Source organism: Oryx dammah, unplaced genomic scaffold, assembly GCF_014754425.2.
Source record: "Oryx dammah isolate SB20612 unplaced genomic scaffold, SCBI_Odam_1.1 HiC_scaffold_28, whole genome shotgun sequence".
NCBI lineage: Eukaryota > Metazoa > Chordata > Mammalia > Artiodactyla > Bovidae > Oryx > Oryx dammah.
The window spans coordinates 40,012,808-40,027,916 of record NW_024070212.1 but is presented as its reverse complement, the minus strand read 5'-3'; the positions used below and the strand labels follow the sequence as shown (position 1 = coordinate 40,027,916).

Sequence of the window (15,109 nt, the reverse complement as noted above, 5' to 3'; positions counted from 1 at the left end):
AGTTAAGGATTGTTTGGAAAACAAGATGGTGCATTTCGATGACTGAAAAAGAATAGGTATTGTCGCTTAATATATAGAAAGGATGAAGATGAAAGGAAAGACAAAAAAGAGCTTCCATAAAGCTAACATGAAGCAGGGAGTTTTGCCACTTGAGATGCTTTTAGGCTCAGATTGAGGATTATCTCATAAAGAACTAAACATGTACATTTCACATTTCAGCTGAGCACCATTTTGAAACTACAAATAATTTTAATAACTACTTTTATTTTCTACTTAATGTTCTAAGAAGAGATATACGTGAAGTGAAATATCAAGTCAGATATGAGAAGGCCTCTAATTGTTTTATATCTATTGCCTGGCTAACATTTTTTAAATCATCATTACATGACTTAGCATTGCTCCTTTTAATATAATTAAAATAGGATTCACTATCAAACTCATACAACTATCACCTTCAGCTCTTAAGAAGTCATTCATGTGAGAAGGTTGAGATTTCGATGCTGAATCATTCCTCATTTTGTAGCCCATCAGAATGACCCATAAAAGTGACCTGTTTCAAGTGAGTTATGCAATAAAATTATTTGAGTACAACGACAGTTTGGTGTTTCAATTCAGACTGTGCCCACACAAGTGCTGAAAACTGCTTTGGGTGTGACAGTAGCATTTCACATGATGCTCTCTGTTGGTTTGGTGGAAACATTTGGCCTCTGAGCTATAATTTGCAACCCTTAACTTAGATCAGCATGCTACCTACTGAAAAGATGTGGTTAAGAATCTAAGAAAAATGATAAAAGTGAACTTATATACAAAACAGAAATAGACCCACAAACAGAAAACAAATTTGTGGTTACCAAAGGGGAAAGGGGAGGGAGGGATAAACTAGGGCTTGGGAATAACATATACAAACTTCTATATATAAAATAGATAAGCAACAAAGACCTACTGTATAGCACAGGGAACTGCACAATATTTTACAATAACCTATAGGGGAAAAGACTGAGAAAAATATGTGTGTGTGTATATATATATATATATATATAACTGAACAACTTTGCAGTATATCTGAAACTAACACAGCATTGTATATCAACTATAATAAAAAAAAGAAATCAAGATTTTTAGAAACATGAGAAATTTTAGAGATCTTCTGGCATTCCTTCTTGCATTTTTAAATGAGAGAAATAAAGCCTGCAAAGAAGAAATGAATTGCCTCGGGCACCATAGCTACTCAATCACAGAAAAAGAATAATTGTGGTTTCCCAGGTCACTGTTCACATGCCTTGGTTGCCTGAAAGTGAAAGTTGCTTAGTTGTGTCCGATTCTTTGCAGTCCATGGAATTCTCCAGGCCAGAATACTGGAGCCTTTCCCTTTTCCAGAGGATCTTCCCAACCCGGGGATAGAACCCAGGTCTCCCACATTGCAGGTGGATTCTTCAACCAGCTGAGCCACAAGGGAAGCCCAAGAATGCTGGAGTGAGTAGCCTACCCCTTCTCCAGTGGATCTTCACGACTCAGGGATTGAGACCCAGGAATTGAACGGGGGTCTCCTGTATTGCAGGCGGATTCTTTACCAACTGAGCTATCAGGGAAGCCCTTTAGCCACAATACCTGAGAGTGTGAAAGGACACCCTTTGGTTGTCTGGCAGGGCAGTTTTTCTGCATTGTTAATATATGCAAACATATGCTAATTCAAAAGCAGATATTTGTCAGGCTTTAGGGAATCCCCATTTAGCTGCTACTAAGGAAGCTATCTCCAAAGAATACAAACTAGAATAAAATTGTTCCAAAGCCTGATTAAGTTTTTGCGGTCTGCATAGTGCTGCAAGCTCATTTATCCAATTCCATCAGCTGCATCTCCTCTATCGTAGTCTCTTCATTTTTGCAAAGATCACACAGCACACATGCTCAGACTCATCCCTTTCATTTAAGAATGCAGCCACAATGTCTCACTCAGGCTTTGTGGTTTCTGGTGCAGTGGCAGATGTTGGAATGCCTTTCAAGTTGAAACTTTTCATGTTGGTGATAGACTGGCGTTAAGCTATTTTTAACTTGGAGTGAGTTCTGGAGATTAAAGCAGACAGTTGACTTTGGAACTAGACTTATTTTAGAGGAGGAGACTAAAAGTAGGAGCAACTTTCTTGCAATCTGTTTTTGAAAAGAAAATGCCTTGAAAATACTAGAGGCAAACTCAATGTTTTGGACATGAATATGAAAATAGATCAGTAAAACATGGAAGTAGAAATTCTTAAAAAAGAACAGTGAGCATAGCTCTGATAAACATTATGATGATAAATAATTATAGAGGTCTTACTATATGGCAGATGTAGTTCTAAGTGTTTTCATATGTATTAAATAATTTATATTGTGTTCTGTACAAAACCTCTCAAAGCTTTCCATTAGGTACAATATAAATCCAAAATCCTTAACATGTATATCAGTGTGTTTTTAGTACTTTTTTAAAGTTCTCCTGCATATGCCATATGTCCTATACATTTGGTTTCCTTGCTATTTTTAAAAAGTTTATTATCTCCATTGGGCTAGATACTGCTTTAGGTGTTGCAAATGCAAAAGACAGAAATTACTTTTTACTTTTTAAGAGCTTGCTGTCTAGCTTGGGAAATGACTCATTGCTGTTTGTAGACCCTGTAAACTCAATTGGAAGGAATGGATGTTGCTAAGGCCTATATTGAACTCTCACATAATTAACTAGTATTGACCTGAAACAAAAAGATTGCCAGATGTTTCTCCAGCAAAGATGGGTTTATTTGGAATTGGCAGAAAATTGCGATTTGGGATCTGTAGCTATGACAAGGCACATGCAAGTCCCTATGGGGCATGGGAAGAAGAATGCTTCTACACAGAGGAAAGGGAAGTTGGGGGGGCTGTGTATAGTAAACAAAAAGTCAGTGACTTTTAATGGGCTGAGTTCTTGCCAGGAAAGAGGAGGCGCCTTTCTCCATCCTTGTGGGTTTTGCTACTCTTTCAGGGCATGAGAACTGCCCCTTTCTGGTCTCCCAGTTCTATTTAATTGGGGTTTCTCTTTACTAAAATTTTGTATTTTCCCCTTTTGATCACAGTCCTTCTCTGAAAGTATCGCGGATCAAGAGTCAGGTTTTCTAATTTCAGCGACCTTTTATCCTTTGGTGTCAGGAAAAGCCTTTCCTGGGTAGATTGCTTCACATTGGAGGGAAAGTGCAAGATTGGAAACCTATTAAGGTTACACTGAGTAACAAGAAGGGGTAGGAGGGAGAACTTTAAAGTACTTTTTTCTAAAGTTCATGTGTTGTCAGGATCATAAACATCAGAAGTAATCGGACATGTTTTGTCATTATCAAAAGCTTGGCATCAAATATTAACAGGTCTAGTTGGAATATCATGGGAAAGCAATGTCATCCAAAGCTGCCTACTTCAATTCTGGGAAATCTTTACTTTCATGTGACCAGACGATATGCAGGTCCAATCAGTGTTTGGTATTTTCTTCAGGTGTGTCATGGGAATACAAGCGTCTGTTCCTTGGAACATGGCCACACAGGTTTGGCTAATAGGGGCCTTTCCAGAGAGCTTGGACAGAGTCCTTCTGGAGGTATCTTTTCTGGTTGTCAACATCTCCAGATTGCGGAGTGTGATGCTTAAGGTTTTTAATTCTCAAGGGCATATTGTAAAAAGATTGCTCTACCAAAACATGGTAATTTTTAAACAGAAGCAGTTAGCCTTTTGCACCATTGAAGTATTTTCTCTTTTATCAGTAGTGGTTCAAAAGAAACAGGACCCAAGTGCACTGGGCATCTTGTGACTATCTTCAGAGGTGAGAGTTTATGAGTTTCAAAAGGGGTGGATCTGAGATTTAAAAGGATCAGAAACAATGCTTTTGATCAAGGTATTTGGAGGGCCTCCACCAATTTTGCCAATTGAGTCTTAATAATGTGTTAGTGTGTTTGACTAACACCAGGGGATTAAGCATGGTACGCACAGTGAAAATTTTGTTAAAACTGGCTGTAGTTTAATGCATATACGATGGTGAGGGGTGAGAATCTGAGAGCCCCTGGTAAAAAAACTAGCTTGATTTGTTCCAAACTAGAGCTTTCCTTTTTTATCAAACCAGCAATTATTGAATTTTTAATCTTGTTTTTCTTTTTTTTGAGGCCAGTTTTTCTAAATTATAATTTGGGAAAATATCCCTTTGGACCATGAGACAGGTTTGACTATTTTTTGTCTCTTTTAAGGATTGCATCCCTGGGACTTTCCTGGAAGGCAATTAAGATTTTGCCTTCCAATGCAGGGGATGCAGGTTCAATCCTTGGTTGAGAGCTAAGATCCTGCATGTCTCGTGGCCCAAAAACCAAAACATAAAGCAGAAGGAGTATTGTAACAAATAATAAAGAATTAAAAAATGAGAAAAGAAAAGAATAGCATTCTTCCAGGAATATCAGCAAGGTGATTTGAGAGTGCCCCAATCTTAATAATAGCTTGAGTTACAGGTAAAAGTATTATTTATTCCTGAACATAGGGGCTGTTTTAAATTTCATTTCCACTGGAAGTAAGAAAACCATATTGCTTCCACAACTTTCCAAAATCACGAGCTACTCCAAAAATGTATCTGCTATCATTATAAGTATTGGCAATTTTGTCCTTGGCTTAAAGAATAATCCCATGTAAGAGTGACTATTTCAGTCTGTTGAACCGAAGTAGCCATAGGTGATGATGCTGCCTCAACAACACCAGAAAGACTTGTAATAGCATAGTTAATTCAGTAATTACCATTGTCACCTTTTAAATAAGAACCATCAGTGAACCATGAGAAGTTAACATTACCCTATGGAATTTCCTGTAGATCATTGAGAGGCGTCAGGAGGTGGTCCATTAGTATTAAGCAGTAAAGAAGGACTTAATCAGATAGAGGGGAGAATAGCCAAGTTATTACAATGCAAAAGAGTTATGTGAGGAGCAGTTAACAAAAGTATTTCATAGGAGGTGAGGTGGCTGGCTGAGAAGTGTTAAATGTGATGAGAATTCTAGAGAGCCTGTACTACATGAGGTACAAAAATGGTTAAAGGCAATTCTACAATTATTTTTTCCATGGCATTAGTGAAAAGGACAGTGGTCATAATGGTTCTAAGGCAAGGGCATTAGCACCTGCTGAGAGTTCAGTTGCTGCCTATAATACACTATGGATTGGTGGTGATCTCCATGCTTTTGGGTGAGTATCCAATGACCATTCTCTTCCTTTTTATATAAAGGAAGTAAAAAGAAAGTCACAAGGAAAGTAAAAAGAAAATCTGATAATTGGGATGTCCAAGGGCAGTGGGTTCATCAAGCTCTCCTTTAAGGCCTTGATTGCTGTGTTGTCAGGCTGTGCCCATGAAATTAGATTAGGGTTGTTATTGTTTAGTATAACATAGAGGGTTGGCAATAAGATAATTTTACAAGCCAATTTTGGCAGAGAAAACCTTACATTTGGCAGTTACTTTTGGGTTTGGGGAAACTTAGAACACCATGAAATCTATCTGGATCTAGATATAACTTTTGTTCTGATATTAGATGCCATAAATTTAGAATTTGGGTTTTGGAAAACTGTAATTTGTCTGTGAATACCTTATATCCCTTAAGGCTAGACACTTTGACAAGTGGATGCCATCTTCCTGTTACAAGGCTTGAGAAGGAAAGCAAAAGAAGCAAATCATCCACATATTGCAACAGAGTAGAACCTCTCAGTAAATTGATACCATCCAGATCAACTTTCAGGATTTGCAAGAAATAAGGAATCAGTATAACTCAGAGTCATTACTGTCTAGGTGAAAGGTTGCACTTTTCAAGTGAAGGGAAAAAGGTATTGGCTAGCTTCATCAGCTGGAATACTAAATGCACTGCATGAAATAATTCAAGTAAAAAATTTGCTTCCAGTGAAAATGAATGTTAATAGTGTATGAGGGTTAAAAATAATGGTGTCAAGGGATAACAGTAGTTTATTGTTCAGAGGTCCTGGTCAAATATTTACCCTTTGCCCTAAGGTTTTTCACTGGTAAAATGGTTGTGTCAAAAGGGCTCAAAGAAGGTGTAATCAGGCCTTGCTTCTTGTAGTCTTCTATTATGGACTTAATGCCTTGAAGGGCTTCTTTCTTTGTAGGGTTTTGGCTGATTCTGGTAAGAAGCTTTAAGGGGTTTATTTAAATTTTGATTAGGAGTTGCATTATGAATTTTGCCAACATCATTTGGAGATTTTGCCCATAAGGAAAGTGGTAGCTGATTTGATAGGACAAATTAATCAGTGTTTCCAGCGTCAACTCTAAGACTATTAGAGCTGATTCAAATATGTCAAAGGGACATTTAATTCTCCTGGTGGGTTACTTTGATAAACACTCTTAAATTCTATAATTATCAATATTTTCCCCTTCTGAGAGAAAAAAAATATATCTGGCTTGATAGTTCTCTAAGTCTCTGCCTAATAAATAGATTGGGGCAGAGGAAGTAAGAGGAAAAGAGTGTGTGTGTATCAAATGGCCTAAATGAAACCATAGATTTTTTTAAAATTTATTTATTTTAATTGGAGGCTAATTACTTTACAATGTTGTAGTGGTTTTGCCATACACTGACATGAATCAGCCATGGGTGTATATGAGTTCCCCATCCTGAATCCCCCTCCCAGATCCCTCTCCATCCCATCCCTCTGGGTCATCCCAGTGTACCAGCCCTGAGCACCCTGTCTCATGCATTGAACCTGGACTGGTGATCTGTTTCACATATGATAATATACATGTTTCAGTGCTATTCTCTCAAATTATCCCATCCTTGCCTTCTCCCACAGAATCCAAAAGACTGTTCTATACATTTGTGTCTCTTTTGCTGTCTCGCATATAGGGTAATTGTTACTATCTTTCTAAATTCCATATATATGCATTAGTATACTGTATTGGTGTTTATCTTTCTGGCTTACTTCACTCTGTATAATAGGCTCCAGTTTCATCCACCTCGTTAGAACTGATTCAAATATATCCTTTTTAATGGCTGAGTAATATCCTATTGTGTATATGTACAACAGCTTTCTTATCCATTTGTTTGCTGATGGACATCTAGGTTGTTTCCATGTCCTGGCTATTATAAACAGTGCTGCGATGAGCATTGGGGTACATGTGTCTCTTTAAATTCTGGTTTCCTTGGTGTGTATGCCCAGCAGTGGGATTGCTGGGTCATAAGGCAGTTCTATTTCCAGTTTTTTAAGGAATCGCCACACTGTTCTCCATAGTGGCTGTACTAGTTTGCATTCCCAACAGCAGTGTAAGAGGGTTCCCTTTTCTCCACACCCTCTCCAGCATTTATTGTTTGTAGACTTTTGGATAGCAGCCATTCTGACTGGCGAGAGATGGTACCTCATCGTGGTTTTGATATTTCTCTGATAATGAGTGATGTTGAACATCTTTTCATGTGTTTATTAGCCATCTGTATGTCTTCTTTGGAGAAATGTCTATTTAGTTCTTTGACCCATTTTTTGATTGTGTTGTTTATTTTTCTGGAATTGAGCTGCATAAGTTGCTTGTATATTTTTGAGATTAATTCTTTGTCAGTTGCTTTGTTTACTATTATTTTCTCCCATTCTAAAGGCTGTCTTTTCACCTTGCTTGTAGTTCCCTTTGTTGTACAAAAGCTTTAAAGTTTAATTAGGTCCCATTTGTTTATTTTTGCTTTTATTTCCCTACTCTGGGAGGTGGATCATAGAGGATCCTGCTGTGATGTATGTCGGAGAGTGTTTTGCCTATGTTCTCCTCTAGGAGTTTTATAGTTTCTGGTCTTAGATTTAGATCTTTAATCCATTTTGAGTTTATTTTTGTGTATGGTGTTAGAAAGTGTTCTAGTTTCATTCTTTTACAAGTGGTTGACCAGTTTTCCCAGCACCACTTGTTAAAGAGATTGTCTTTACTCCATTATATATTCTTGCCTCCTTTGTCAAAGATAAAGTGTCCATAAGTGCATGGATTTATCTCTGGGCTTCTATTTTGTTCCATTGATCTATGTTTCTGTCTTTGTGCCAGTACCATACTATCTTGATGACTGTAGCTTTGTAGTATAGCCTGAAGTCAGGCAGGTTGATTTCTCCAGTTCCATTCTTCTTTCTCAAGATTGCTTTGGCTATTCAAGGTTTTTTGTATTTCCATACAAATTGTGAAATTATTTGTTCTAGTTCTGTGAAAAATACTGTTGGTCGCTTGATAGGGATTGCATTGAATCTATAGATTGCTTTGGGTATTATACTCATTTTCACTATATTGAGTCTTCCAATCCATGAACATGGTATATCTCTTCATCTATTAGTGTCCTCTTTGATTTCTTTCATCAGTGTTTTATAGTTTTCTATACATAAGTCTTCAGTTTCTATAGATAGATATATTCCTAAGTATTTTATTCTTTTCATTGCAATGGTGAATGGAATTGTTTCCTTAAGTTCTTTCTGTTTTCTCTTTGTTAGTGTATAGGAATGCAAGGGATTTCTCTGTGTTGATTTTATATCCTGCAACTTTACTATATTCGTTGATTAGCTCTAGTAATTTTTGGATAGAGTCTTTAGAGTTTTCTACGTAGAGGATCATGTCATCTGCAAACAGTGAGAGTTTTACTTCTTTTCCAATCTGGATTCCTTTTATTTCTTTTTCTACTCTGATTGCTGTGGCCAAAACTTTTAAAACCATGTTGAATAGTAATGGTTAGAGTGGGCACCCTTGTCTTGTTCCTGACTTTAGGGGAAATGCTTTCAATTTTTCACCATTGAGGATAATGTCTGCTGTGGGTTTGTCATATATAGCTTTTATTATTTTGAAGTATGTTTCTTCTATTCCTGCTTTCTGGAGGGGTTTTATCATAAATGGATGTTGAATTTTGTGAAAAAGATTTTTCTGCATATATTGAGATAATCATATGGCTTTTATCTTCCAGTTTGTTAATGTGGTGTATCACATTGATTGATTTGTGGATATTGAAGAATCCTTGCATCCCTGAGATAAAGCCCACTTGGTCATGATGAATGGTCTGTTGTATTCTGTTTGCTAGAATTTTGTTAAGGATTTTTGTATTTATGTTCATCAGTGATATTGGCCTGTAGTTTTCTCTTTTTGTGGATCTTTGTCAGGTTTTGGTATTAGGGTGATCTATGAGGGTGGCCTCATAGAATGAGTTTGGACGTTCACCTTCCTCTGCAATTTTCTGGAAGAGTTTGAGTAGGATAGGTGTTAGCTCTTCTCTAAATTTTGGGTAGAAATCAGCTGTGAAGCCATCTGGTCCGGGGCTTTTGTTTGCTGAAAGATTTCTGATTACAGTTTTGATTTCTGTGCTTGTGATGGGTCTGTTAAGATTTTCTATTTCTTCCTGGTTCAGTTTTGGAAAGTTAAAATTTTTCAAGAATTTGTTCATCTCTTAGGTATTGGCATATAATTGCTTATAGTAGTCTCTTATGATCCTTTGTATTTTGGTGTTGTCTGTTGTGATTTCTCCACTTTCATTTCTAATTTTGTTGATTTGATTCTTCCCTTTTTTCTTGATGAGTCTGGCTAATGGTTTGTCAATTTTAATTATCTTCTCAAAGAACCAGCTTTTAGTTTTTTTGATTTTTGCTATGGTCTCTTTTATTTCTTTTGCATTTCAGTTCAGTTCAGTTCAGTCACTCAGTCTTGTGCGACTGTTTGTGACCCCATAAATTGCAGCACACCAGGCCTCCCTGTCCATTACCAACTCCCAGAGTTCACACAAACTCACGTCCATCGAGTTGGTGATGCCATCTGGCCATCTCATCCTCTGTTGTCCCCTTCTCCTCCTGCCCCTAATCCCTCCCAGCAACAGAGTCTTTTCCAATGAGTCAGCTCTTTGCACGAGGTGGCCAAAGTACTGGAGTTTCAGCTTTAGCATCATTCCTTCCAAAGAACACACAGGGCTGATGATCTCCTTCAGAATGGACTGGTTGGATCTCCTTGCAGTCCAAGGGACTCTCAAGAGTCTTCTCCAACACCGCAGTTCAAAAGAATCAATTCTTCAGTGCTCACCTTTCTTCACATCCATACATGACTACTTGAAAAACCATAGCCTTGACTAGATAGAACTTTGTTGGCAAAGTAATGTCTCTGCTTTTCCATATGTTATCTAGGTTGGTCATAACTTTTCTTCCAAGGAGTAAGCGTCTTTTAATTTCATGGCTGCAATCAACATCTGCAGTGATTTTGGAACCCCCCAAAACAGTGTCTGACACTGTTTCCGCTGTTTCCCTGTCTCTTTCCCATGAAGAGATGGGACCAGATGCCATGATCTACATTCTCTGAATGTTGAGCTTTAAGCCAACTTTTTCATTCTCCACTTTCACTTTCATAAAGAGGCTGTTTAGTTCCTCTTCACTTTCTGCCATAAGGGTGGTGTCATCTGCATATCTGAGGTGATTGATATTTCTCCCAGCAATCTTGATTCCAGCTTGTGCTTCTTCCAGCCCAGCGTTTCTCATGATGTACTCTGCATATAAGTTAAATAAGCTGGGTGACAATATACAGCCTTGACATACTCCTTTTCCTATTTGGAACCAGTCTATTGTTCCATGTCCAGTTCTTACTGTTGCTTCCGGACCTGCATATAGGTTTCTCAAGAAGCAGGTCAGGTGGAGTGGTAGTCCCATCTCTTTTAGAATTTTCCACAGTTTATTGTGATCCACACAGTCAAAGGCTTTGGCATAGTCGATAAAGCAGAAGTAGATGTTTTTCTGGAACTCTCTTGCTTTTTCGATGATCTATTTTTGCTTTATTGACTATGCCAAAGCCTTTGACTGTGTGGATCACAATAAACTAGAAAATTCTGAGAGAGATGGGAATACCAGACCACCTAACCTGCCTCTTGAGAAATCTGTATGCAGGTCAGGAAGCAACAGGTAGAACTGGACATGGAACAATGGACTGGTTCCAGTAGGAAAAGGCTGTATATTGTCACCCTGCTTATTTAACTTATATGCAGAGTGCATCATGAGAAACGCTGGGCTGGAAGAAACACAAACTGGAATCAAGATTGCCAGGAGAAATATCAATCACCTCAGATATGCAGATGACACCACCCTTATGGCAGAAAGGGAAGAGGAGCTAAAAAGCCTCTTGATGAAAGTGAAAGAGGAGAGCGAAAAAGTTGGCTTAAAGTTCAACATTCAGAAAATGAAGATCATGGCATCCGGTCCATAACTTCATGGGAAATAGATGGGGAAACAGTATAAACAGTGTCAGACTTTATTTTGGGAGGTTTCAAAATCACTGAAGATGGTGACTGCAGCCATGAAATTAAAAGACACTTATTCCTTGGAAGAAAATTATGACCAACCTAGATAGCATATTCAAAAGCAGAGACATTACTTTGCTGACTAAGGTCCATTTAGTCAAGACTATGGTTTTTCCTTTGGTCATGAATGGATGTGAGAGTTGGACTGTTAAGAAGGCTGAGTGCCGAAGAGTTGATGCGTTGAACTGTGGTGTTGGAGAAGACTCTTGAGAGTCCCTTGGACTGCAAGGAGATCCAACCAGTCCATTCTGAAGGAGATCAACCCTGGGATTTCTTTGGAAGGAATGATGCTGAAGCTGAAGCTCCAGTACTTTGGCCACCTCATGTAAAGAGTTGGCTCATTGGAAAAGACTCTGATGCTGGGAGGGATTGGGGCCAGGAGGAGAAGGGGACGACCAAGGATGAGAGGGCTGGATGGCATCATGGACTCAATGGACGTGAGTCTGAGTGAACTCCGGGAGATGGTGATGGACAGGGAGGCCTGGCGTGCTGCGATTCATGGGGTCGCAAAGAGTCGGACACAACTGAGTGACTGAACTGAACTGAACTGAGCGGATGTTGGCAATTTGATCTCTGGTTCCTCTGCCTTCTCTAAAACCAGCTTGAACATCTGAAAGTTCATGGTTCACGTATTGCTGAAGCCTGGCTTGGAGAATTTTGTGCATTACTTTCCTAGCGTGTGAGATGAGTGCAATTGTGTGGTAGTTTGAGCAAACTTGGCATTGCCTTTCTTTGGGATTGGAATGAAAACTGACCTTTTCCAGTCCTGTGGCCACTGCTGAGTTTTCCAAATTCGCTGGCATATTGAGTGCAGCACTTTCACAGCATCATCTTTCAGGATTTGAAATAGCTCAATGGAATTCCATCACCTCCACTAGCTTTGTTCATAGTGATGCTTTCTAAGGACCACTTGACTTCATATTCTATGATGTCTGGTTCTAGGTGAGTGATCACACCATCGTGATTATCTTGGTTGTGAATATCTTTTTTGTACAGTTCTTCTGTGTATTCTTGCTACCCCTTCTTAATATCTTCTGCTTCTGTTAGGTCCATACAATTTCTGTCCTTTATCAAGCCCATCTTTGCATGAAGTGTTCCCTTGGTATCTCTAATTTTCTTGAAGAGATCTCTAGTCTTTCCCATTCTGCTGTTTTCCTCTATTTCTTTGCATTGATCGCTGAAGAAGGCTTTCTTATCTCTTCTTGCTATTCTTTGGAACTCTGCATTCAGATGCTTATATCTTTCCTTTTCTCCTTTGTTTTTCGCCTCTCTTCTTTTCACAGCTATTTGTAAGGCCTTCCCAGACAGCCATTTTGCTTTTTTGCATTTCTTTTCCATGGGGATGGTCTTGATCCCTGTCTCCTGTACAATGTCACGAACCTCCGTCCATAGTTCATCAGGCACTCTATCTATCAGATCTAGTCTCTTAAATCTATTTCTCACTTCCACTGTATAATCATAAGGGATTTGATTCAGGTTAAGATTTCTTTCCTTCTATTAAACCTGGGATTTTAATTTCTTCCTTTTCTAGTTTCTTTAGGTGTAGAGTTAGGTTTTTTACTTAACTTTTTGCTTGTTTCTTGAGGTATGCCTGTATTGCTATGAACCTTCCCCTTAGCACTGCTTTTACAGTGTCCCTTAGGTTTTGGGTTGTTGTGTCTTCATTATCATTCATTTCTATGCATATTTTGATTTCTTTTTTATTTCTTCTGTGATTTGTTGGTTATTCAGCAATGTGTTGTTCAGCCTCCATATGTTGGAATTTTTAATAGTTTTTCTCCTGCAATTGACATCTGATCTTACTGCATTGTGGCCAGAAAAGATGCTTGGCATGATTTCAGTTTTTTTGAATTTATCAAGGCTAGATTTATGGCCCAGCATATGATTTATCCTGGAGAAGGTTCCATGTTCAGTTGAGAAAAAGGTGAAATTTATTGTTTTGGGGTGAAATGTCCTATAGATATTAATTAGGTCAAACTGGTCCATTGTATCATTTAAAGTTTGTGTTTGTTTTTTTTTTTTGTTAATTTTCTGTTTAGTTCATCTATCTACAGGTGTGAGTGGGGTATTAAAGTCTCCCACTATTATTGTGTTATTGTTAATTTCCCCTTTCTTACTTGTTAGCATTTGCCTTACATATTGTGGTCCTGCTATTTGGGTGTATATATATATATTTATAATTGTTATATTTTCTTCTTGGATTGATCCTTTGATCATTATGTAGTGACCTTCTTTCTCTTTTTTCACAAACTTTGTTTTAAAGTCTATTTTATCTGATATGAGTATTGCTACTCCTGCTTTCTTTAGGTCTCCATTTGCATGAAATATCTTTTTCCAGCCCTTCACTTTCAGTCTGTTTGTGTCCCTTGTTTTGAGGTTGGTCTCTTGTAGATAATATATATGGGGGTCTTTTTTTTTTTTTTTTTTTGTATCTATTCAGCCAGTCTTTGTCTTTTGGTTGAGACATTGAACCTATTTACATTTAAGGTAATTATTGATAAGTATGATCCCATTGCCATTCACTTTGTTGATTTGGGTTTGAGTTTATACACCTTTTCTGCATTTCCTGTCTAGAGAAGATCCTTTAGCATTTGTTGAAGAGCTGGTTTGGTGGTGCTGAATTCTTTGAGCTTTTGCTTGTCTGTAAAGCTTTTGATTTCTCCTTCATGTTTGAATCATATCCTTGCTGGGTATAGTAATCTGGGTTGTAGGCTTTTCTCTTTCATCACTTTAAGTATATCCTGCCATTCCTTCCTGGCCTGAAGAGTTTCTATTGAAAGATCAGCTGTTATCCTTATGGGAATATCCTTGTGTGTTATTTGTTGTTTTTCCCTTGCTGCTTTTAATATTTGTTCTTTGTATTTGATCTTTGTTAATTTGATCAATATATATCTTGGGTGTTTCACCTTAGGTTATCCTATTTGGGACTCTCTGGGTTTCTTGGACTTGGGTGGCTATTTTCTACCCCATTTTAGAGAAGTTTTCAACTATTATCTCCTCAAGTATTTTCTCATGGCATTTCTTTTTGTCTTCTTCATCTGGGCCTCCTATGATTTGAATGTTGGGGCATTTAATATTGTCCCAGAGGTCTCTGAGGTTGTACTCATTTCTTTTAATTCTTTTTTCCTCTCTGCTTCATTTATTTCTACCATTCTATCTTCTACTTCATTTATTCTATCTTTTGCCTCAGTTATTCTACTGTTGGTTCCCTCCAGAGTTTTTTTGATCTAATTCATTGCATTATTCATTATTGATTGACTCTTTTTTAAAAATTTCTTCTAGGTCCTTGTTAAACATTTCTTGAATCTTCTCTGTCCTTGTCTCCAGGCTCTTTATCTGTAACTCCATTTTGTTTTCAAGATTTTGGATCATTTTTACTATCATTATTCTGAACTCTTTTTCAGGGAGACTCCTTATCTCCTCCTCTTTTGTTTGGTTTGGTGGGCATTTGTCATGTTCCTTTACCTGCTGAGTATTTCCTGCCTTTTCATCTTGTTTAGATTGCTGTGTTTGGGTTCACCTTTCTGTATTCTGGCAGTTTGTGGTTCCTCTTTATTGTGAAGGTTCCTTGCTGTGGGTGGGGTTGGACGGGTGCCTTGTCAAGGTTTCTTGGTTAGGGAAGCTTGCGTCAGTGTTTGGTGGGTGGAGCTGGATATCTTCTCTCTGGAGTGCAATGAAGTGTCCACTAGTGAGTTTTGAGATGTGTATAAGTTTGGTGTGACTTTGGGCAAGCTGTATATTGAAGCTCAGGGCTATGTTCCTGCATTGCTGGAGAATTTGCATGGTATGTCTTGCTCTGGAACTTATTGGCTCTTGGGTGGTGCTT

The 15,109-nt window shown here is 38.1% G+C and overlaps 1 long non-coding RNA gene across 1 annotated transcript; it reads right to left on the bottom strand.

Moving 5' to 3' along the window:
- Window positions 1-836: 836 nt before the first annotated feature.
- LOC120856782 lies at window positions 837-14,761 on the bottom strand. The gene is made up of 3 exons (XR_005719480.1): window positions 14,749-14,761; window positions 13,075-13,076; window positions 837-959 (listed from the first exon to the last, which is right to left on the bottom strand). It is a non-coding gene; the product is annotated as an uncharacterized LOC120856782 (long non-coding RNA).
- Between the last annotated feature and the right edge of the window lie 348 nt (window positions 14,762-15,109).